This window comes from Oncorhynchus tshawytscha, linkage group LG14 (genome assembly GCF_018296145.1).
Source record: "Oncorhynchus tshawytscha isolate Ot180627B linkage group LG14, Otsh_v2.0, whole genome shotgun sequence".
NCBI classification, from domain to species: Eukaryota; Metazoa; Chordata; class Actinopteri; order Salmoniformes; family Salmonidae; genus Oncorhynchus; species Oncorhynchus tshawytscha.
In genome coordinates this window covers 44,985,185-45,010,637 of record NC_056442.1, presented here as the reverse complement: position 1 = coordinate 45,010,637, position 25,453 = coordinate 44,985,185, and the positions used below count along the sequence as shown (strand labels likewise).

Genomic DNA, 25,453 nt, shown 5'->3' with positions numbered 1-25,453 from the left:
GCCTATCAGAAGCTTCTAAAGCCATGACAACATTTTCTGGAATTTTCCAAGCTGTTTAAAAGGCACAGTCAACTTAGTGTATGTAAACTTATGACCCACTGGGATTCTGATAGTGAATTATAAGTGAAGTAAACAATTGTTGGAAAAATTACTTGTGTCATGCACAAAGTAGATGTCCTATCCGACTTGCCAGAACTATAGCTTGTTGACAAGAAATTTGTGGAGTGGTTGAGAAACTAGTTTTAATGACTTCTTGGCCAGGTCGCAATTGTAAATGAGAACTTGTTCTCAACTTGCCTACCTGGTTAAATAAAAGGTGAAATAAATAAATAAAAAATAAAAATAACTTTAAACTCCCGACTTCAACTGTAGCTAAATGAACATAGCTAAATGCAGATCTCACAGGTCGAGTAAACCTGATGAGATTTCCCTGGGATCGTGAGTTAATGATTGTGTGTGAGACATACAGGTGTGATTTCATTATGACAGTGTAAAGGGTATGGGAGAATGTGTAGGGTGTCTGAAAGCAGAGGAGTCACTGCAGAACTAGGACATTCTAGTCCATATTAATTACCCGTAGCAAATGACACACGTATTACACTGTCACACTTTATTAAATAATTCCATTATGGTCAGTGTGGAAAGAAAGGACTGTTGTCAAGGTAACACTGTTCTATTGAAAAGGTCTCCAACGACTTTGTGACTAATACTTTATGATTATTAACACGTATGTCTACGTAAACTGTCTCACAGAGTCTCACTCCAGTACTCTAGTCTACAGTGGGGCAGTGTGTGTGTGTGTGTGTGTGTGTGTGTGTGTGTGTGTGTGTGTGTGTGTGTGTGTGTGTGTGTGTGTGTGTGTGTGTGTGTGTGTGTGTGGGTATGAGGCCGCTGTGACAAAACTATTATAGTAAGTTAAGAAAGAGGATCTACCCCCCCCTGCTCCAATACAGTACTGGTGTAAATGAGGGAACATTCTCACCTAGTGCAGCCTAAGTCAGCGTTTCCTCTAGCTGAGGGAGTGTTCAGGAGGGGAAGGGGGCTTAGGGACTGTCCTGACCACATCCAGTCACACTGGTCCACATCAGCCCACATGTTGCTATGTCATACCCCTTCCTGCTCTGAACATGTTAACTCCCCTTGTGAGTGGGGAGGTAAATGGTGCGTCTGTGTGGGGGGAAATAGAGTGTGTGTGTTGTCAGCAGGGCACTCAGTGGGGGGGAATAGGTGTGGTCGGTAGGGCGATGAGTTGTGGAAGTGTTGTGGTACACAGTGGTAGCACTTGTAAGTGACTAGAACACATTCTGATGTAGCACTGGTATATGTGTAAACCTGTGGTTCTGACTCAGTGAGGCCTGACCTAACAGGTGTGCGTGTGTGTATGAGGGTTGTGAAAGGTGTGTGTATGTGAAAGTCCCACCCTCACTGCTGCTCAAACATGACAGAAAATGTAGAAAATCACTAGACGGTCCTATTTATGGATTTAGTGTGGCTGTAGACTTCAGACAGGATATGATAACAGGAAATGATAGAAAAAAACTGAAGAGGATAAATACCCTTTACTGTAGTTCACATGTAGACCTACTGTAGCTAAATCAGTGGTCAATCAAATGGAAACAGTAGGCCTATTGAGGATGTGTATGGTACATGGTGGAGATAAAATCATTGTGTGTGCAAGGCTTTGAATGTATTTACTCAAAAACACACACACTGCAGTTTCCCCTCTGTTCCTCTCTCTGTGGTAAACATCAGTGTCATCTCTTGTATTTGTCCAACTTAGGGGAAATGGCCCAGGATATTGGATTTACCACTCTCTCTACAACCCCCCTCTACCTCCTCTCTGCTCTGTCCCTCTCTCTCACCCCTGTATCAGAGGGTACTGATGTGGCCAAGAGTTATGGCCAGGCAGACATCACAAATCATCGTGACATCATAAATCATCCATTGTGACGTCATAAAGGCCTGTTCTAAACTCCCCCCCCCCCCACTTATGGCTGCAGGGTGACTGTGTGTATAATAGTACTACTGAGATTGGGGATGGCGATGCAGGTTCTGATTGGAAGGGGTAGGGAGTAGAGGGAAGGATAAACCTTTGAAAGGAGCAGCACAGCCTAAAGTTCACATACCACATGTTCAGTATTCAGGCGTGTGTTGAGCATCACTCTACCAATCATCTCCCACTCTTTGAAACTGTTCCGGCAACACTGCTAAGCTTGTGTGTGTAATGACAGTTGTGTGATGCAGCATCACTACAGCAGGGAGATGAGGTGGATTGTGCCAGTGTGTCATATCCCCTCTGAGACACAAGTCTGGCACCCCCCCCTCCTCCGTGGTATGTGAACACATACACCTACTCATAAACAAGGACCATTCACAGACGGCTAGGAGATACAGATACAGTAGTGAACGCTCTATCCAGACACACAAGCTCTCCACAGCCAGACACACGAGCTCTCCACAGCCAGACACACGAGCTCTCCACAGCCAGACACACGAGCTCTCCACAGCCAGACACACGAGCTCTCCACAGCCAGACACACGAGCTCTCCACAGCCAGACACACGAGCTCTCCACAGCCAGACACACGAGCTCTCCACAGCCAGACACACAAGCTCTCCACAGCCAGACACACAAGCTCTCCACAGCCAGACACACAAGCTCTCCACAGCCAGACACACGAGCTCTCCACAGCCAGACACACGAGCTCTCCATAGCCAGAAATGGTTCTTATATCATGTAGTCTTTGGAATCCACTCAGTGTGCAGCGTGGCTGCACTTGACATGAACCTGAGGCCTCTGGGAGAACATTTGGGTGGAGGCAGAGAACTCACTCTTGCCAAACATAACGAATGGAGAGAGAGAGAGAAAGAGTTACAACGAGATGGGGAGGGAATGAGGAGAGAGGAAACAGCAAGAAAGAATATTGAGAGATGGCAAAACATGATGTTAATATGCATTTCTCTCTGTGTGGATGCACACCCCTCCAACGCCTGTGTCATAATTATGACCTTGTGACCCCAACATGGCTTTTAACATGGCTACTGGCAAACATACTGCGAAGTATAACACAGAAACACAGAGAATATTAAACCCTGGCAGGATGACACAGGGGCTGCTGGAAGTCACCTCGGATAATCAACACATGCGATAGAAATAGGCCAATGGTGTTAAAACAAAGCTACACCTACATTACGATCATAGGAGCTTTAATGAAAAAAAAGAAGCCATTGTTATGCTAATTAACAAATTCACTGTAAATATAATGAAATATTCATAGTTGCACATAACACAGCCTGCCACCTTATAAAGAAAGATCTCGGTTGGAGGAGAAGTGCCCAATTGTCCTTTAATCCAGTGTACTTTGTGTTTTTGTTTATGCATGCATGTGTATAGATGATGTAATGCATTATAGATGATGCCTATAACATGTTTGACTATGTTTTTTTGTATCTCAAAACCCAATTTGAGTGGTCCAATGTGGTTTAAGTTTCTTTAATTCTTATCATTTTATTTTTTGCTAACTCCACATATTTTGTCACTGGGCTGAGAAAAAAAAAAACGTTTTAACGCTAATTTCCTTAAAATTCTACACATTTTGCAATGGTGCTGAGAGAAAATGTGCAGTTTTAAAGATAATTGAATGTAATTCTACAGACTTTGACATAGCTTCTGGTGATTGAAAAATATATTTGAGAACTAGCAATCATATTTTTGGTAGTGGCGGTAACAATGTAGCAGCAGTGGCCCACCACTGCTAAATGGATATAGGGAAAAGACTGCACACACACTCACAGCAAAGGTCACAATAACAAGCAGCTCTTCTATCAAGGGGCTCTCCATTACTGAGAGTTTTAGAATTTTCACACCTCCCTCAGGGAATGAGCGGGAGAGAGAGAGGGGGGAGAGAGAGAGAGGAGAGAGAGAGGAGAGAGAGAGAGGGAGAGAGTGGAGGACAGAGTGATAGCAAGAGGAAAATAGAAAAAGAGGAGGAAAGGGCAAAAGGAGTGTAGAGTAACAGAAGAAGCATACTTTTATTAAGCAATATTATTTCAGGATTAAAAGTTGCAACAGACAGGGAATCAGAGATAGAGGGAAGAGGAGAGAGAGTTGTTTATGGATGGAGGGAGAGAACAAGAGGGTTAAATGGGGATGGTGCTGGCAATAGAAGGAGAGAAAGAGGAAGAAGAGAACAGAGAGGGGAAGAGAGCGAGGATAGAGAGGGAAAGAAAGCGAGAACAGAGAGAGAAGGGAAGAGAGAGATGGGAGTTATAATGTTTGCCTGTGGCGGGCGAGCTGACCTGGGTCTCTACAATAGTCCTCTGTCCCCCGTCAGCTCAATCATCTGTGTGTGTGTGTGTGTGTGTGTGTCTTTCAGAGTGTCAGTGAAGGCAGTCCCGTGCCCCATCCCACACAAACACTGGCCTTGTGTCAACCCTGCCCCCACCCCTCTCACCTCATCAGACCCGTTGCATCCCCCTGCAGGAAAAACAGTTAGGCCACAAAAGCCAAACAGGCCACTACAACCCAGCAAAACAAGGGCCACAGAGATCGGTTACGATGGCGCCGGATGGGAGGGCTGTAGTCTTATTGACTTTTTTTGCGTTGTTCGTAACTTGTTGTTTTACATAATGTTGCTGCTACTGTCTCTTATGACCGAAAAAGAGCTTCTGGACATCAGAACTGCAATTACTCATCTCTAACTGGACGAGGAGGTCTTCTTCAATGAGTCGGACGCGAGAGATATACTACAGACACCTGACCAGGCCCAGATCCTCGCAAGTCACTGGAGAAGGAAACACAGATTTAGTGGGAGAAGATTAGGGTGCCTTGCAAGGATCAGGTGACGAGTGACTAATCTGCCCTTGTCTTCCGTCCAGCTAGCTGATGTTCAATCGCTGGAAAATAAAGGGGACGAGCACGTATATCCTACCAACTGGACATTAAAAACTGTAGTATCTTATGTTTCACTGAGTCGTGGCTGAACGACGATATTAAGAACATACAGCTGGCGGGTTATACACTATCAGCAGGACAGAACAGCAGCCTCTCTTAAGACACGGGGCCTATGCATATATGTAAACAACAGCTGGTGCACGATATCTAATGAATTCTCAAGGTTTTGCTAGCCTGAGGGAGAGTATCTCATGACAGTGTGGTCCACAGTTTATCTACCTAGAGAGATTTCATCTGTATTTTTTGTTGCCGTCTACATTCCACCACAGACCGATGCTGGCACTAAAACCACACTCAATGAGCTGCATACCGCCATACGCAAACAGGAAAACACTTGGAGGCGGCGCTCCTAGTGGCCGGGGACTTTAATGCAGGGAATCTTAAATCACTTTTACCTAATTTATCTCAGCATGTTAAACGTGCAACCAGAGGGGGGGGAACACAAAAAAAAAAAAAACTCTGGACCACCTTTATTCCACAGAGACGCATACAAAGCTCTCCCTCGCACTACATTTGGGAAATCTGACCATAATTCTATCCTCCTGATTCCTGCTTACAAGCAAAAATGAAAGCAGGAAGCACCAGTGACTCAGTCTATAAAAAGTGGTCAGATGAAGCAGATGCTAAACTACAAGACTGCTTTGCTAGCAGACTGGAACATGTTCGTTCCGGGATTCTTCCGATGGCATTGAGGAGTACACCACATCAGTCACTGGCTTCATCAATAGGTGCGACGAGGACGTCGTCCCCACAGTGACTGTACATACAAAAAGGGAAGCACAGCCGAGAGTTGCCCAGTGGCACGAGCCTACCAGACTAGCTAAATAACTTCTATGCTTGCTTTGAGGAAAGTAACACTGAAACATGCATGAGAGATCACACTCTCCACAGCTGATGTGAGTAAGACCTTTAAACAGGTCAACATTCACAAGGCCGCAGAGCCAGACGAATTACCAGGACGTGTACTCCGAGCATGTGCTGACCAACTGGCAAGTGTGTTCACTTACATACCTTAAGGGAACAATTTATTTTCAACCTCTCTGTCTGAGTCTGTAATGCCAACATGTTTCAAGCAGACCACCATAGTCCCTGTGCCCAAGAACACTAGGTGACCTGCCTAAATGACTACCAACCAGTAGCACTCATGTCTGTAGCCATGAAATGCTTTGAAAGGCTGGTCATGGCTCACATCAACACCATTATCCCAGAAACTCTAGACCCACTCCAATATGCATACCGCCCCAACAGATCCACAGATGAAGCAATCTCCATTGCACTCCACACCACTCTTTCCCACCTGGACAAAAGGAACACCTATGTAAGAATGCTGTTCATTGACTACAGTTCAGCGTTCAACACCATATTGCCCTCAAAGCTCACCGCTTAGCAAGGACCCTGGGACTAAACACCTCCCTCTGCAACTGGATCCTGGACTTCCTGACGGGCCGCCCCCAGGTGCTAAGGGTAGGTAACACATCTGCCACACTGATCCGCAACACGGGGGCCACTCAGGGGTGCATGCTTAGCCCCCTCCTGTACTCCCTGATCACTCATGACTGCATGGCCAGGCACAACTCCAACACCATTACGTTTGCTGATGACAACAGTGGTAGGTCTGATCACCGACAACGATGAGACAGCCTATAGGAGGGTCAGAGACGTGACTGTGTGGTGTAAGAACAACAATCTCTCCCTCAACATGATCAAGACAAAAGAGAGGATTGTGGACTACAGGAAAAGGAGGACCGAGCATTCTCATCGACGGGGCTGTAGTTGAGCAGTTTGAGAGCTTTAAGTTCCTTGGCATCCACATCAACAAACTAACGTGGTCCAATCACACCAAGACAGTCGTGAAGAGGGCATGATAAAACCTACAAAGGGTAGTGCGTACGGCCCAGTACATCACCAGGGCCAAGCATCCTCCAATCCAGAACCTCTATACCAGGCGGTGTCAGAGTAAGGCCCTAAAAATTGTCAAAGACTCCAGCCACCCTAGTCATAGACTGTTCTCTCTGCTACCGCACGGCACCAGAGCGCCAAGTCTAGGTCCAAGAGGCTCCTAAATAGCTTCTACCTCCAAGCCATAAGACTCCTGAATGGCTAATCAGATGGCTACCCAGACTATTTGCATTACCCCCCCCAGAACGCTACTGCTACTCTGTTATTATCTATGCATAGTCACTTTAATAACTCAACTTACATGTACATAGCACCCCAATTACCTCGACACCGGTGCCGCCGCACATTGACTCTGCACTGCTACCCCCCTGTATACAGGCCCGCTATTGTTATTTACTGTTGCTCTTTAATTATTTGTTATTCTTATGTTACTTTTTATTCTTTTTCCCTTCTAGGTATTTTCTTAAAACTGCATTGTTGGTTAAGGGCGTGTAATTAAGCATTTCACTAAGGTCTACTACACCTGCTGTATTTGGCGTAGAGGTCGACCGATTATGATTTTTGAACGCCGATCCCGACAATTGGAGGACCGAAAAAGCCGATACTGATTAATCAGCCGATTAATTTTTATTTTATTTGTAATAATGACAATTACAACAACTGAATTAACACTTATTTTAACTTAATATAATACATCAATAACATACATTTAGCCTCAAATAAACAAACATGTTCAATTTGGTTTCAATAATGCAAAAACAAGTGTTGAAGAAAGTAAAAGTAAGTGCAATATGTGCCATGTAAGAAAGCTAACATTTAAGTTCCTTGCTCAGAACATGAGAACATATGAAAGCTGGTGGTTCCTTTTAACTTGAGTCTTCAATATTCCCAGGTAAGAAGTTTTAGGTTGTAGTTATTATAGGACTATTTCCCTCTATACCATTTGCATTTCATTAACCTTTGACTATTGGATGTTCTTATAGGCACTTTAGTATTGCCAGTGTAACAGTATAGCTTTCGTCCCTCTCCTCGACCCAGGAACAACGACAACAGCCACCCTCGAAGCAGCTTTACCCATGCAGAGCAAGGGAAACAACCACCCCAAGGCTCAGAGCGAGTGACGTTTGAAACGCTATTAGCGCGCGCTAACCAGCCAGCCATTTCACTTCGGTGACACCAGCCTCATCTCGGGAGTTGATAGGCTTGAAGTCATAAACAGCGCAATGCTTGACGCACAACGAAGAGCTGCCGGAAAAACGCGCGAAAGTGCTGTTTGAATGAATGTTTACGCGCCTGCTTCTGCCTACCACCGCTCAGTCAGATACTTGTATGCTCAGTCAGATTATATGCAACGCAGGACACGCTAGATAATATCAAGTAATATCCTCAACCATGTGTAGTTAATTTGTGATTATGATTTATTGTTTTTTATAATATAAGTTTAATGCTAGCTAGCAACTTACCTTGGCTTACTGCATTCGCGTAACAGGCAGTCTCCTTGTGGAGTGCAACGAGAGAGATGCAGGTCGTTATTGCGTTGGACTAGTTAACTGTAAGGTTGCAAGATTGGATCCCCCGAGCTGACAAGATGAGAAAATCTGTCGTTCTGCCCCTGAACAAGGCAGTTAACCCACCGTTCCTAGGCCGTCATTGAAAATAAGAATGCGTTAACTGACTTGCCTAGTTAAATAAAGATTAAAAAGGTATAAAACCATTTTTTTTTTAAAAACAAGTACAAAGTCGGCGCCCAAAAATACCGATTTCCGATTGTTATGAAAATGTGAAATCGGCCCTAATTCATCGGCCAACCTCTAATTCGGAGCATGTAACATTTGATATGATTTGATCACACAGCACTGGGACCCACACCGGACTAGTGTAATGTGTGTACTCTGTGTGGTTTATTTTGGCATGAAGCTGTTGGACTCCTCTTCTCCTGCTGCCACGCAAACACACCCAAGTATATCCATATATATATATATATATACATACATATACATACACACACATATCTATATATATATATATACACATATCTATATATATACACATATATATATCCATCCATCCATCCATACATCCATCCATCCATACATCTATATAATATAAATATATATCTATATAATAAATATATATCTATATAATATAAATATATAATATAATATATATATATATACACATATATATATATATATATATATATATCAAACACTGGCTACACATACTGCATGTATTTTGTGGACAGTGAGCACATAGCCGGTCTTCTTGAGAGCCAGGTCTGCCTACGGCAGCCTCTCAATAGCAAGGCTATGCTCACTGAAACTGTACATAGTCTGTCCCTATTTCCCACGTTTTAGGCCACGCCCCATACCCTGACTGTCAAATGAGCATCAAGCAGACACCCACTGACTAAGTGGCTGCTATGGCCCTTCCGTTTCGTTGTGATCGCGGTTGAGTCTTCACAGCAGCGCGTCGAGGGTTGAAACAGGTTCAGCTCTGTCCTCTGACAATCAGCTCATTTAACAAAAACGAACATTGAGGAAGTACCCCCCCTATGAGCAAATGTGGAAACTATGACGACAAAAGAGGAAATATGATGAGCGATAGAGCCATGAGGCTCAAGACAAGGGCTGCATGGTGATAGTTCCTCAATAGTCTCCTCTCCTTAAATCATATTCACTCATCTAGAAAATAAAGGTAAGTGAAAGAAATATGACGGAAGACTCAAGCTGATTAAGCACCTATGTCCAGAAGTTTATCTATTTGTCCTTCCCATTTTACCAGGAGAAATCAAGGAGAAACAGAGACTGATAGCCTACTATTCTTAGGTAGAAATAGGTAAGGCAGGAACAGGGAAGTTGAGCTATCCTCTTTCAAAGCAAGACTGATGAAGAGGTATTCTAATGTCACTGTCAAAGCACAATGCTAGGAGTGTCTTCAAACCAGTCGCTGGCTCCAGACTAGCTATAAAGAAGTCCCAAACTGTCTCTGCTCCCGATAATGCTCAGACAGAGAACACTGGGAAAAAAACGTATAAAAATAACACCAAGCTGTCTTGAATGTAACACAATGCACACACACACTCTCTCCCTCTTCCTGTGTGCGTGTCTCAAACAAAGGCACGAACAGGCTCCAGGTGACTATTGCCAGGGACACTGTGCTCTAGTAAGCAATACTTTAGTGTCCTTCCGATAGTCTGTCTGTCGGTGTCTCTCCGTCTCAGTCGGTCTTGGCCTTCCCTGCAGGTTTTAACTTTCCAACTCTGTCAGTCAGTCTGAGCTCTTTTACATTAAAACCAAACTGCACGGTTGCTGTACATACATTGAATGAGAGTACAATAACATACATCAACAATAATATGGAAACCTACCCCTATACTGTATACAGAGCATTCTGAAACTATTCAGACCCCTTGACTTTATCCACATTACAGACTTATTCTAAAATGGATGAAATAGCTTTTTTCCCCCCTCTATGTGCACACACACCCCATAATGACAAAGCAAAAACTGGCTTTTGGAAATGATTGCAAAAAAACTAAACAAATGAAATACCACAGTTATATAATTATTCAGACCCTTTACTCAGTACTTTGTTGAAGCACCTTTGGCCATTATTACAGCATCAAGTATGTTTTGTTTATTTTAACTAGGCAAGTCAGTTTAGAACAAATTACTATTTACAATGACGGCCAACACCGGCCAAACCCTAACCAGGACGACGCTGCGCCAATTGTGCGCTGCACTATGGGACTCCTGATCACAGCCGGTTGTGATACAGCCCGGGATTGAACCAGGGTCTGTATTGACACCTCTTAGACCACTGTGCCACTTGGGTATGACACTACAAGCTTGGCACACCTATATTTGGGGAATTTCTCCCATTCTTCTCTGAAGATCCTGTCAAGCGCTGTCAGTTAAGATGGGGAATGTCGCTGCACAGCTATTTTCAGGTCTCTCCAGAGATGTTCGATCGGGTTCAAGTCTGGGCTCTGGCTGGGCCATTCAAGGATATTCAAAGACTTGTCCCGAAGCCACTCCTGCATTGTTTGGCTGTGTGCTTAGGGTCATTGTCCTGTTGCAGAAATGTTTTGGTACCCTTCTCCATATGCACCCTCGACACAATCCTGTCACGGAACTCAACGGACAATTCCTTCGACCTCATGGCTTTGTTTTTGCTCTGACATGCACTGTCAACTGTGGGACCTTCAATAGACAGGTGTGTACCTTTCCAAAGCATGTCCAATCTAAAAACATGTTTTCACTTTGTCCTGATAGGGTATTGTGTGCAGATTGATGAGGAAAACAAATAATGTAATCCATTTTAGGATAAAGCTGTAATGTAGAAAATGTGGAAAAGGTCAAGGAGTCTGAATACTTTCTGAATGCACTGTGTATAAACTCAGCAAAAAAAGAATGTCACTTTTCAGGACCCTATATTTCAAAGACAATTCGTAAAAATCCAAATAACTTCACAGATCTTCATTGTAAAGGGTTTAAACACTGTTTCCCATGCTTTTCAATGAATTATAAACAAATCAAATCTATTTATAAAACCCTTCTTACATCAGCTGATATCTCAAAGGTCTGTACAGAAACCCAGCCTAAAACCCCAAACAGCAAGCAATGCAGGTGTAGAAGCACAATGAATGAACATGCACCTGTGGAACGGTCGTTAAGTCACTAACAGCTTACAGACGGTAGGCAATTAAGGTCACAGTTATGAAAACATAGGAGACGAAAGAGGCCTTTCTACTGACTCTGAAAAACACCAAAAGAAAGATGCCCAGGGTCCCTGCTCATCTGCGTGAACATGCCTTAGGCATGCTGCAAGGAGGCATGAGGACTACAGATGTGGCCAGGGCAATAAATTGCAATGTCTGTACTGTGAGACGCCCAAGACAGCGCTAAAGGGAGACAGGACGGACAGCTGATCATCCTCAGTGGCAGACCACATGTAAAAACCCCAGCACAGGATCGGTACATCCGAACATCACACCTGCGGGACAGCTACAGGATGACAACAAAAACTGCCTGAGTTACACCAGGAACGCACAATCCCTCCATCAGCGCTCAGACTGTCTGCAATAGGCTGAGAGAGGCTGGACTGAGGGCTTGTAGGCCTGTTGTAAGGCAGGTCCTCACCAGACATAACCGGAAACAATGTTGCCTATGGGCACAAATCCACCGTCGCTGAACCAGACAGGACTGTCAAAAGTACTCTTCACTGACGAGTCACTGTTTTGTCTCATCGGGGGTGGTCGGATTACCATTTATCGTCGAAGGAATGAGCGTTACACCGAGGCCTGTACTCTGGAGCGGGATCGATTTGGAGGTGGAGGGTCTGTCATGGTCTGGGGCGGTGTGTCACAACATCATCGGACTGAGCTTGTTATTGCAGGCAATCTCAACGCTGTGCATTACAGGGAAGACATCCTCCTCCCTCGTGTGGTACCCTTCCTGCAGGCTCATCCTGACCCTCCAGCATGACAATGGAATGTCAGTGTTCTGCCATGGCCAGCGAAGAGGCCAGATCTCAATCCCATTGAGCACGTCTGGGACCTGTTGGATAAGAGGGTGAGGGCTAGGGCCATTCCGCCCCAGAAATGTCCGGGAACTTGCAGGTACCTTGGTGGAAGAGTGGGGTAACATCTCGCAGCAAGAACTGGCAAATCTGGTGCAGTACTTAATGCAGCTGGTGACCCCACCAGACACTGACTTACTTTTGATTTTGACCCCCCCCACCCCCTTTGTTCAAGGACACATGATTCCATTTCTGTTAGTCACATGTCTGTGGAACATGTTCAGTTTGTCTCAATTGTTGAATCTCATGTTCATACAAATATTTACACGTTAAGTTTGCGGAAAACAAAACGCAGGTGACAGTGAGAGGACATTTCTTTTTTTTACTGAAATAGATCTACCATAGTCCTTTATAAATACTGGCTAGTCTCACATGCAGTACAATAACCTTATGGGTAGTGGCCACACTGTAGTGACGTGTTAATAATACCACCAAAACAATAAGAATAGGCACCACAGAAGGGTTTCCTAGGATTGTATGTGGAAGGGTTCATGGTAGCACACCACATATCACCCAAAAGGCATTCCAGTGAAAAGAATCCAACTATAAATCAAAACACAAATAAAACTATTCTTGAGAGAAAAAACAAGTTTGAACTCCAAATCCGGGAATGGCCAGTGCCATGCCATTCCACTTTAGCGCTTAGACAGTCAAAAAAGGTTTGTGCCACCGTCGTAACCATTTCTTGTGCTCTAGGGTGATGGCCAAGGTAGGAAGACGGGAAGAGCGACAGGACCAAAGAGACAGGCTGTACCAGAGATAATAGAATCGGGGTCTTTTTCCACATTATTCTGAGTGGCAACAGATGAAGAGAGCTCAGCTGAAGAGAGAGGGAGTAGGTTGAGAGAGGGAGTGAGAAAGAAGGAAGAGGAGCAACAGAATGCTAAAGGGAGAGAAAAGCGGGGTTGACAACATCCGCTCCTCATCCACTCAGCCTACGGAGCCCGCTGGTTCCACCCAGCCTACGGAGCCCGCTGGTTCCACCCAGCCTACGGAGCCCGCTGGTTCCACTCAGCCTACGGAGCCCGCTGGTTCCACTCAGCCTACGGAGCCCGCTGGTTCCACTCAGCCTACGCTTTGACCTCTTTCTCCCCTCTCTCTCTAGATGAAAACCTGCGACTAGTCAGGCTGTCTGACCTGCCTGCTCGACTCTATCCCCTCCTCCCTTCTTCAGACCATCTCTGGAGACCTGGAGACCTCCACACTTCCCTCATCCCTGACCACTGGCTACGTTCTCAGGACTTCAAAATGGCCACACTCGACCCCTCTGACATCTAACTACAGACCAGTATCCCTTTTTCCTTTCAAAAACACTTGTGTGCCGTCGCTGACCAACTCTTGCTATTTCTCTCAGAACAATCTTCTTGACCCTAACCAGTCAGGCTTCCTCTGTGTTACAGAGGCTCTGCACACTGCCAAAGGCTGACTCTCTTTCCTCTGTTCTCATCCACTGCATTCAGCAAAGTTAACCATCAGGTCCTCCTCTCCACCCTCTCGAGGCTGGGCCTCCCAGGATCGTTTTAATTTTATTTTTTATTTCACCTTTATTGAACCAGGTAGCCTAGTTGAGAACAAGTTCTCATTTGCAACACCGACCTGGCCAAGATAAAGCAAATCAGTTTGAGACAAAATAACAGAGTTACACATGGAATAAACAAAACATACAATCAATAAAAGGTAGGAAAATATACAGCATGTGTAAATGAGGTAGGATAAGGGAGGTAAGATTAATGTGCAAGTTGAGATACTGGGATGCAAAGGAGCAAGATAAATAAATAAAAACTATGGGGATGAGGTAGATTGGATGGGCTATTTACAGATGAGATATTTACAGGTGCAGTGATCTTTGAGCTGCTCTGGCAGCTGGTGCTTAAAGCTATTGAGGGAGGTATGAGTCTCCAGCTCCAGAGATTTTTGCAGTTCGTTCCAGTCATTGGCATCAGAGAACTGGAAGGAGAGGCGGCCAAAGGAAGAATTGGCTTTGGGGCTGACCAGTGAGATATACCTGCTTGAGCGCATGCTACGGGTGGGTGCTGCTATTGTGACCAGTGAGCTGAGATAAGGCGGGGCTTTACCTAGCAGAGACTTGTAGATGACCTGGAGCCATTTGGCGAGGAGTATGAAGCGAGGGACAGCCAACGACAGCGTACAGGTCGCAATGGTGGGTGGTATATGGGGCTTTGGTGACAAAACGGATGGCACTGTGATAGACTGCATCCAATTAGTTGAGTAGAGTGTTGGAGGCTATTTTGTAAATTACATTGCCGAAGTTGAGGATCGTCAGTTTTGCGAGGGTATGTTTGGCAGCATGAGTGAAGGATGCTTTGTTGCGAAATAGGAAGCCGATTCTAGATTTAATTTTGGATTGTAAACGTTTAATGCGAGTCTGGAAGGAGAGTTTACAGTCAAACCAGACACCTAGGTATTTGTAGTTGTCCACATATTCTAAGTCAGAACCGTCCAGAGTAGTGATGCTGGGCGGGCGGGCAGGTGCGGGCAGCGACCGGTTGAAGAGCATGCATTTAGTTTTACTTGCATTTAAGAGCAGTTGGGAGGCCACGGAAGTAGAGTTGTATGGCATTGAAGCTCATCTGGAGGTTAGTTAACACAGTGTCCAACGAAGGGCAAGAGGTATACAGAATGGTGTCGTCTGCGTAAAGGTGGATCAAAGAATCCCCAGCAGCGAGAGCGACATCATTAATGTATACAGAGAAGAGAGTCGGCCAAGAATTGAACCCTGTGGCACCCCCATAGAGACTGCCAGAGGTCCGGACAACAGGCCCTCCAATTTGACATACTGAACTCTATCGGAGAAGAAGTTGGTGAACCAAGCGAGGCAATCATTTGAGAAACCAAGGCTTTTGAGTCTGCCAATAAGAATGTGGTGATTGACAGAGTCGAAAGCCTTAGCCAGGTCGATGAATACGTCTGCACAGTAATGTATTTTATCGATGGCGGTTATGATATCATTTAGGACCTTGAGCGTGGCTGAGGTGCACCCATGACCAGCTCTGAAACCAGATTGCATAGCGGAGAAGGTACAGTGAGATTCTAAATGGTAGGTAATCTGTTTGTTAACTTGGCTTTCAAAGACCTTAGAAAGGCAGGGTAGAATAGATATAGGTCTGTAGCAGTTTAAGTCTAGAGTGTCTCCCCCTTTGAAGAGGGGGATGACCACAGCAGCTTTCCAATCTATGCGAATCTCAGACAATACGAAAGAGGTTGAACAGGCTAGTAATAGGGATTGCAATGATTTCGGGCAGATAATTTTAGAAAGAGAGGGCCCGGCTGATGTGTATGGGTCCATATTTTTTAACTCTTTCTGAACATCAGCTATCTGGATTTGGGTGAAGGAGAAGTGGGGAGGTTTGGGCGAGTTGCTGTGGGGAGCGCAGGGCTGTTGACTAAAGGGCAGAGGTAGCCAGGTGGAAAGCATGGCCAGCTGTAGAAAAATGCTTCTTGAAATTCTCAATTATTGTGGATTTATCGGTAGTGACCGTGTTTCCTAGCCTCAGTGCAGTGGGCATCTCTTGAGGAGGTGCTCTTATTCTCTATGGACTTTACAGTGTACCAGAACTTTTTTTGAGTTTGTACTACAGGATGCAAATTTCTGTTTGAAAAAGCTAGCCTTAGCTTTTCTAACTTCCCTGAAAAGTTGCATATCACCGGGGCTATTCGATGCTAATGCAGAATGCCACAGGATGTTTTTGTGCTGGTCAAGGGCAGACAGGTCTGGAGTGAACCAAGGGCTATATCTATTCCTAGTTCTACATTTTTTTGAACGGAGCATGCTTATTTAAGATGGTGAGGAAGGCACTTTTAAAGAATAACCAGGCATCCTCTACTGACGGGATGAGGTCAATGTCATTCCAGGATACCCCAGCCAAGTCGATTAGAAAGGCCTGTTCGCTGAAGTGTTTTAGGAAGCGTTTGACAGTGATGAGGGGAGGTGATTTGACGGCAGACCCATTACAGATGCAGACATTGAGGTAGTGAGATCTTGAGTGAAAACAGCAGAGATGTATTTGGAGGGCGAATTAGTTATGATGATATCTATGAGGGTGCCTGTGTTTACGGATTTGGGGTTGTACCTGGTAGGTTCATTGATCATTTGTGTGAGATTGAGGGCATCAAGCACAGATTGTAGGATGGCCGGGGTGTTAAGCATGTCGCAGTTTAGGTCACCTAGCAGCACGAGCTCAGAAGATAGATGGGGGGCAATCAATTCACATATGGTGTCCCGGGCACAGCTGGGGGCAGAGGGTGGTCTATAGCAAGCGGCAACGGTGAGACTTGTTTCTGGAAAGGTGAATTTTTAGAAATAGAAGTTTGAATTGTTTTGGTACAGACCTGGATAGTAAGATAGCCTACAGAGTTCTCTCTCTGCAGTAGATTGCAACACCGCCCCCTTTGGCAGTTCTATCTTGGCGGAAAATATTATAGTTCGGGATGGAAATTTCAGGGTTCTTGATGGTTTTCCTAAGCCAGGATTCAGACACGACTAAGACATCCGGATTGGCAGAATGTGCTAAAGCAAACTTAGGGAGTAGGCTTCTCATGTTAACATGCATGAAACCAAGGCTTTTATGGTTACAGAAGTCAACCAATGAGAGCACCTGGGGAGTGGGAGTGGAGCTAGGCACTGCAGGTCCTGGATTAACCGCTACATCACCAGAGGAACAGAGGAGAAGTAGGATAAGGGTACGGCTAAAGGCTATAAGAACTGGCCGTCTAGCATGTTCGGTACAGAGTGTAAAAGGAGCAGGTTTCTGGGCACGATAGCATCGATTCAAGGCATAATGTACAGACAAAAGGTATGGTAGGAAGAGAGTACATTGGAGGTAAACCTAGGTATCTTCACATGGTCTTTCCTATCATTGCTATGTGGATGACACTCAACTACTTTTCTTCTGACACCCAGGTTGCGACACACATCTCTGTGTGCCTGGCAGATATCTCAGCTTGGATATCGGCCAATCACCTCAAGCTCAACAAGATGGATCTGCGCTTCCTCTTGGGGAAGGCGAACCCACTCCAAGACCTCTCCATCATGGTTGACAACTCCATGGTGCCCCCCTCCCAGAGTACAAAGAACATTGGCGTGACCCTGAACACCCTGTCGTTCTCTGCAGACATCAAAGCAGTGACCCGCTCCTGTAGGTTCATGCTCTACAACATCCGTAGAGTACAACCTTACCTCACACAGGAAGTGGTGCAGGTCCTTATCCACGCACATGTCCTCTCCCATCTGGACTACTGCAACTTGCTGTTGGCTGGGCTCCCCGCTTGTGCCATTAAACCCCTGTAACTTACTACTAGACCATCCACTATTAGACCATGGAACTTTCCCTACAAAGCAGCAAGAGGAAATTCCCCTCCTTCCTTCAGGCTATGCTCAAATTTCTTGAACTGCATAGTTGATTAGGAGCTTCTAAGTAAGCATTTCACAGTAAGGTCTACACCGGTTGTATTCGGCACATGTGACAAATAAAATTTGATACCGTACAACCCAACCGGAATATTTAGTTCTGCCACCTCTCGTCTCGCTCATCCCCACGGGAGGGCAGCTCCCACTCATCCCAGTCAAAACTCTTCTCTGGCCTGGCCCCCCAATGGTAGAACATTCATCTTCTGGAAACATCTGAAATCCTACCTCTTCAATGGGCATCTTACATAATCCCACAGTCCCCACCTTTCCACAACTAACACCCCCCCCAACACTAGCACTGAATTTGCTTATAGCTACTTTGAGGAAAATTTTTACTATAATAGATGTGGTTGTCCCACATAGCCATCTTAAAAATGTATTAACTAGAGTCACACTGGATAAGAGTATCTGCTAAATTACTCAAATATAAAAAACGGAAAAGATACATGTCCCAGAGAATAAAAACATGTTTGGCTTTACATTACATATTTCTCTCACACAAAGCTCTCAGACAGACCATTGCTTATTGAGTTCATTGGATTCAATAAATGTTGCTAGGAGCCAAGCAGAGGCACAGTGTCACCATTTACCACAGAACACTACTTTGGTATGTATACAGCCATCTATGTACACAAGCACAATTATGGAGTCAGTCATAGCCCCATAGTCACAGACTCAGTCATAGCCCCATAGTCACAGACTCAGTCATAGCCCCATAGTCACAGACTCAGTCATAGCCCCATAGTCACAGACTCAGTCATAGCCCCATAGTCACAGACTCAGTCATAGCCCCATGTTACTACAAAAGATTCTAGAACTCTTAAGGAGACACTATAGTTCTTCCATCCTGGTCCTGGGGATTCAAAAAACAGACATCTAAACACAGGCCAGAACTAGGGATGGAGAACAGTGACTTACTAGAGCAGTGAACTAGGCCAAAATTTCAGGTTGTAGTTAGACATCAAAGCGAAACTGCATGGTGGCTAGGCTACGTAGTGTTCACCTAGCAGATTTTCCCAAACTATGCTGGTGGATTTCCAACATTCTCCGCCTGTCGGGACACTACCCTACCAGATTCCAGCACACTGAGCGCAATGCATTCCAGAACACGCACGCAACCACACACATGCAAACACACACACGCAACCACACACATGCACAAACATTCGCAGGTGTCCTTTACAATCATTTTGCATTTTCTTTACCGTAATGTAGGTGGGAAAAGCACATTCTAACTTCCCAAACAATTTGGCTATGACATGTTCCCTTGGGGCTTTCCCTAAAGACACAAACACATGCAGGTCTTACCTATAGTCTCCTGGAGGCTTTTATTCCCTGTGGCTCTCCTCCATGCTGGGGGTGTCAGGGGAGGGACACTGCATCTGTGGGTCAGAAGGAACAACATCAGTGTGTGTGTGGTAGTGTGAGTGAGTAAAAAAAGAAAATAAATTACAAGCAGTTTCACAGAATCTGATAGGGCATGACTACTTTGCGTGTGTGGTTTTCCCTGGAGTGTGTGTGGGGTGATGCTTTGAATAATGATCTTTGACACACACACACACAAATATACATACGTATACACATACATATACAGTGGGGCAAAAATGTATTTAGTCAGCCACCAATTGTGCAAGTTCTCCCACTTAAAAAGATGAGGTCTGTAATTTCCATCATAGGTACACTTCAACTATGACAGACAAAATGAGGGGGGGGAAAAAATCCAGAAAATCACATTGTAGGATTTTTTATGAATTTATTTGCAAATTATGGTGGAAAATAAGTATTTGGTCACCTACAAACAAGCAAGATTTCTGGCTCTCACAGACCTGTAGCTTCTTCTTTAAGAGGCTCCTCTGTCCTCCACTCATTACCTGTATTAATGGCACCTGTTTGAACTTGTTATCAGTGTAAAAGACACCTGTCCACAACCTCAAACAGTCACTCTCCAAACTCCACTATGGCCAAGACCAAAGAGCTGTCAAAGGACACCAGAAACAAAATTGTAGACCTGCACCAGGCTGGGAAGACTGAATCTGCAATAGGTAAGCAGCTTGGTTTGAAGAAATCAACTGTGGTGGCAATTATTAGGAAATGGAAGACATACAAGACCACTGATAATCTCCCTCGATCTGGGACTCCACGCAAGATCTCACCCCGTGGGGTCAAAATGATCACAAGAACGGTGAACAAAAATCCCAGAACCACACGGGGGAACCTAGTGAATGACCTGCAGAGAGCTGGGACCAAAGTAACAAAGCCTACCATCAGTAACACACTACGCCACCAGGGACTCAAATCCTGCAGTGTCAGACGTGTCCCCCGGCTTAAGCCAGTACATGTCCAGGCCCGTCTGAAGTTTGCTAGAGAGCATTTGGATGATCCAGAAGAAGATTGGGAGAATGTCATATGGTCAGATGAAACCAAAATATAACTTTTTGGTAAAAACTCAACTCGTCGTGTTTGGAGGACAAAGAATGCTGAGTTGCATCCAAAGAACACCATACCTACTGTGAAGCATGGGGGTGGAACATCATGCTTTGGGCCTGTTTTTCTGCAAAGGGACCAGGATGACTGATCTGTGTAAAGGAAATAATGAATGGGGCCATGTATCGTGAGATTGAGTGAAAACCTCCCTCCATCAGCAAGGGCATTGAAGATGAAACGTGGCTGGGTCTTTCAGCAACGAAGCAACGAAGGAGTGGCTTCGTAAGAAGCATTTCAAGGTCCTGGAGTGGCCTAGCCAGTCTCCAGATCTCAACCCCATAGAAAATCTTTGGAGGGAGTTGAAAGTCTGTGTTGTCCAGCAACAGCCCCAAAACATCACTGCTCTAGAGGAGATCTGCATGGAGGAATGGGCCATAATACCAGCAACAGTGTGTGAAAACCTTGTGAAGACTTACAGAAAACATTTGACCTCTGTCATTGCCAACAAAGGGTATATAACAAAGTATTGAGATAAACTTTTGTTATTGACCAAATACTTATTTTCCACCATAATTTGCAAATAAATTCATTAAAAATCCTACAATGTGATTTTCTGGATTTTTTTTCTAATTTTGTCCGTCATAGTTGAAGTGTACCTATGATGAAAATTACAGGGCTCTCATCTTTTTAAGTGGGAGAACTTGCACAATTGGTGGCTAACTAAATACTTTTTTTTGCCCCACTGTATGTACGTAAATACATACATATATAAATAATCAGTTAAAGAGAATCGATGGGAGGTGTCAGTGTTATTTGTCACATGCGTCGTAAACAAGAGGTGTAGATCAACAGTGAAATGCTTACTTATGGATCCTTTTCCAACAAACTAGAGTAAAAAACAAACAAAACAAAGAATGACACGTAATAACTATAACATGGCTATATAGAGCGAGTAGCAGTAGCGCCGATGTGTCGGGAACAAGGTAATTGAGGTAGCCATGTACATAAACATATCAACAAAAGTATGTGGACGCCCCTTCAAAATTAGAGGATTTGGCTATTTCAGCAACCCCCGTTGCTGACCGGTGTATAAAAAATATATATATATATTTTAAATGGAGCACACAGCCATGCAATATTCATAGACAAACATTGGCAGTAGAATGGCCTTACTGAAGAGCTCAGTGACTTAACATGGTACCGTCATAGGATGCCACCTTTCCAACAAGTCAGTTCATCAAATTTCTGCCCTGCTAGAGCTGCCCCGGTCAACTGTAAGTGTTGTTATTGTGAAGTTGAAACGTCTAGGAGCAAACAGCTCAGCCGCGAAGTGGTAGGCCACACAAGCTCACAGAACCGGACCGCTGGGGGTGAAGAAAAAAAAAAAGTCTGTCCTCAGTTGCAACACTCTCTACCGAGGTCCAAACTGCTTCTGAAAGCATTTGATTAGCTGTTTAGCAGTCTTATGACTTGGGGGTAGAAGCTGTTCAGGGTCCTGTTGGTGCAAGGCGATGCTGTGCCCTCTTCACAACTGTGTAGGTGTTTGTGGACCAAGGGTTGGAACCAGTTCAGGGATATGAACCGAAAACTGGATTTTTATTTATTTATTGAGGAACAGAACCCAAATCTGAAACTAAAGTGATCCATCTTCCGGGAACAGAACCTTAATTTTAAAAAGCATGGAAAACTTAATAGCGTTCCAGAAATGTTTTTCCAGTCCGACAAAAATTGTAACAAGTGCCTGCGCAAAGCCTTCACTGTCAATCAGAAACGTATTCCTGCATCTGCCTGCCAGCTGGAAATCTTTGCCAGTGGGTGTGTGGGTGTGCATAGGTTACCTGCCCCTCCCCTGTGAAGCATAGGTTATTGTAGCCTACAGACAACATTACAAGTGTTCAGAAATTAGGGAGAGATGTTTAATTAGAGAAGAACAAATTCACTTTAACGTTTGTTAAGGATACTATAGTCATGTTTCACATTGGATTTATTAACTACAAAAAAGGTAAGACGTGTTTTTAATTCTAGTGCTGCGCTACACACAAGCTTATTAGCTAGCTAGCTGGTCCAACATCAAACCAACTCGAAGGTTCAAAGGCATTCAAAGTTCCTCCATAAAAGTCACTCCTCCGTAGGTATAATTCTATGGGCCTAATTCAGATAATGCATGTCATAACAAGATGCCCAGTGCTTCAAGGCAAGCTTTCTCAATTCTCTCTCCTCACCTGCAAAATTTCAGTTACATCACACCCTACGCTGACTGGCAGCACAGTGAGTGTCTTTCATTATGATTCAACAATGTTGTTACGGCAAAATACAACTTTCCTATCTATACAGACTAAATCGCTTACCCATCTATTTCAGAAAGGAACAATAAAAACCAATACTTTGTCCCCCGTTAGAACAGGTTCAGAACTTTATTTTGCTGGTGTGAAAATTCGAACCGAATTTTAAAAAAAATATGGTTTTGTTCAGAACGAAAACGATTGGAAAATGATTTATGTTCCAGCCCGTGGTGTGGACCATGATAATTCCTTAGTGATGTAGACACAGGAACTTGAAGCTCTCGACTCGCTCCACTACAGCCCCATCGATCAGCTCCTTTGTCTTGCTCACATTGAGGGAGATGTTGTAGTCCTGGCACTGCCAGGTCTCTGACCTCCTCCCTATAGGCTGCCTCATCGTCGTCGGTGATCACGACCACTGTCGTGTTGTCAGCAAACTTGACGATGGTGTTGGAGTCGCCCCCGTGTTGATGGTAGGCATGGTGGATGGGTTGTTGCCTACCCTCAACGCCTGGGGGCAGCCATCAGGAAGTCCAGGATACAGTCGCAGAGGGAGTTGTTCGGTCCCAGAGCTCGGAGGGGATTATGATGTTGAAGGCTGAGCTGTTGTCAATGATCAGTATTCTTACATTGGCATTCATTTTGTCTAGGTGGGTGCATGCAGTGTGGGGTGCAATAGAGATCGTGAAATTTGTGGACCTGTTGGGACAGTATATGAATTTGAGTGGGTCCAGGGTGTTTGGGGTGGTGGTGTTGTACATGTGACATTCAAATTTGAAACTGATGTGAGCCTTTTAAAACATTTCATGGCATAGTGACAGTCATTCAGGCAGGTTACCTTGGTGTTCTTGGGCACAGGGACTATGGTGGTCTGCTAGAAACAAGTTGGTATTACAGACGGGATTAGGGATAGGTTGAAAATGTCAGTGAAGACACTTTCCATCTGGCCCCGCGGCCTTGCGAACGTTGACCCGTTTAAAACGTTGACCCGTTTAAAAAAGGACTTACATCGGCTACAGAGAGCGAGACCACATGGTCGGTGAGTGTTTGAGAAGGAATGAGAGGAGAGAGATGTGGTTCTCTGAGTGTGAGACTATATGTATATATCTATATGCACTTTAACCAAAGTGGCATTTCACTCCCCCTCTTTCCTCTCCAGCCAATAGTAGACAACAGGTATTGCAAGCACCTCAACTCAGATAATCCTGCAGCTCACCCTTCCTCCTCTCCCCCACCCCCCCCAAAAAAGGAAAAAGGTGTTCAATTAGTTAAACAAAGTATATTAATTCTAAATTGTACATAATATACTCAGTACGCACATACCACACCATTACCCTGCTGTTTACATAAAGCACATGTATTACACCACCTCCGTCATTTAAAGGGCTATATCCCCTCACTATGGGCAGAGGAAATGTAAACTCTGTGGTATGGTAGATAAACATATTGCAGGCACACGAGGAGGAAGGCTGCAGACTTCCTGTGTTTTCCCAATGGCAAAGATGGCCAATCTTGTTAAGGAGGGTGTGACCCTGGGCAGCCCAGGAAAACATGCCAGAGTTTAGTTGTGTGTTTTTGTCTGTCTGTTCACTACACAGTGACACTCAGGATGGAACACGTCAACCACCTTTAAGGTACTGGATAAATTCACAGAAAGAGAGCGATGAAATGGTCGTAATCAAATATACTGCACGCAGTCACACACACACAGTCCATTCTGAGGTTCTCCAGAATAGGGTTTGGAAATGGACAGCTAAACATGTCAAACAAACAAGCAGACACACACACACACACCGTAAAAAAACCTACAAGTGGCAGACTCATGCTCATTCCAGGAACTGTGTGGCTGTAGCAGTACTGATACGATCTTGTAGTCTGGAGAGTCAATGTTTAACTGACTGAATGGATTCATAGGGATCTGGGCTTATCAAAGCTCTCACATCACATGACCCAATACATCCAAGAGCTGTGTGTTCCTCAGTCTGTCAGTGTCTTCTTTTATGTGTGTGTCTGAATGAGTATACGGTTCATTGACATCTGTGCGTCTGTGTCAGTCTCGGCCTGTATCGCTCTACCAGGAAACCCTAATGCTAAACGCTAACCAAAACGCCAAATCCCTAGCAACACAGCCCACAAATCAAATGTTATATTTGTCACATGCTTCGTAAACAACACTTGTAGACGAACAGTGAAATGCTTACTTATGAGACCTTCCCAACAATGCAGAGAAATATATAGAAAACATTAACAAGGAATAAATACATAATGAGTAATGATAACTTGGCTATATACACTGGTACCAGTACTGAGTCGATGTGCAGGGGAATAAGGTAATTTTGGTAGACTTGTACATATATGTAGGGGTAAAGTTACTAGGCAACAGGATAGATAGACAGTAAGAGCAACGAATAATTAGTGCAAAAAGGGTCAATGCAGATAGTTAAATCAATAGCTACCAGGACTAACTATACAAAACAAAAATAAAAACAACATTATTCCCATGAGCTGAAATAAAAGATCCCAGACATTTTCCATACCCACAAAAAGCATATTTAACATTTGTTTACATCCCTTTTAGTGAGCATTTTTCCTTTGACAAAATAATCCATCCCACCTAACAGGTGTGGCATATCAAGGAGCTGATTAAACAGTATGATCACTAAACAGGTGCAGTTGGTGCTGGGGACAATAAAAGGCCACTAAAATGTGCAGTTGTCACACAACGCAATGCCACAGATGTCTTCAAGTTGAGGGAACGTTCAATTGGCATGCTGACTGCAGGAATGTCCACCAGAGCTGTTGGAAGAGATTTTAATGTTCATTTCTCTACCATAAGCCACCTCCAATGTCATTTTAGAGAATTTTCCAGTACGTCCAGCCAGCT

The 25,453-nt window shown here is 44.4% G+C and overlaps 1 protein-coding gene across 1 annotated transcript in view; it reads right to left on the bottom strand.

Moving 5' to 3' along the window:
* LOC112267269 (phosphatidylinositol-4,5-bisphosphate 3-kinase, catalytic subunit beta) overlaps window positions 1-25,453 on the bottom strand; it is an 81,625-nt gene that overhangs the window by 44,205 nt on the left and 11,967 nt on the right. Inside the window, exon 2 of the mRNA XM_024445524.2 lies at window positions 19,172-19,245. The gene's annotated coding sequence lies outside the window, so the exon portion shown is untranslated. The remainder of the gene's footprint in view (window positions 1-19,171; window positions 19,246-25,453) is intronic.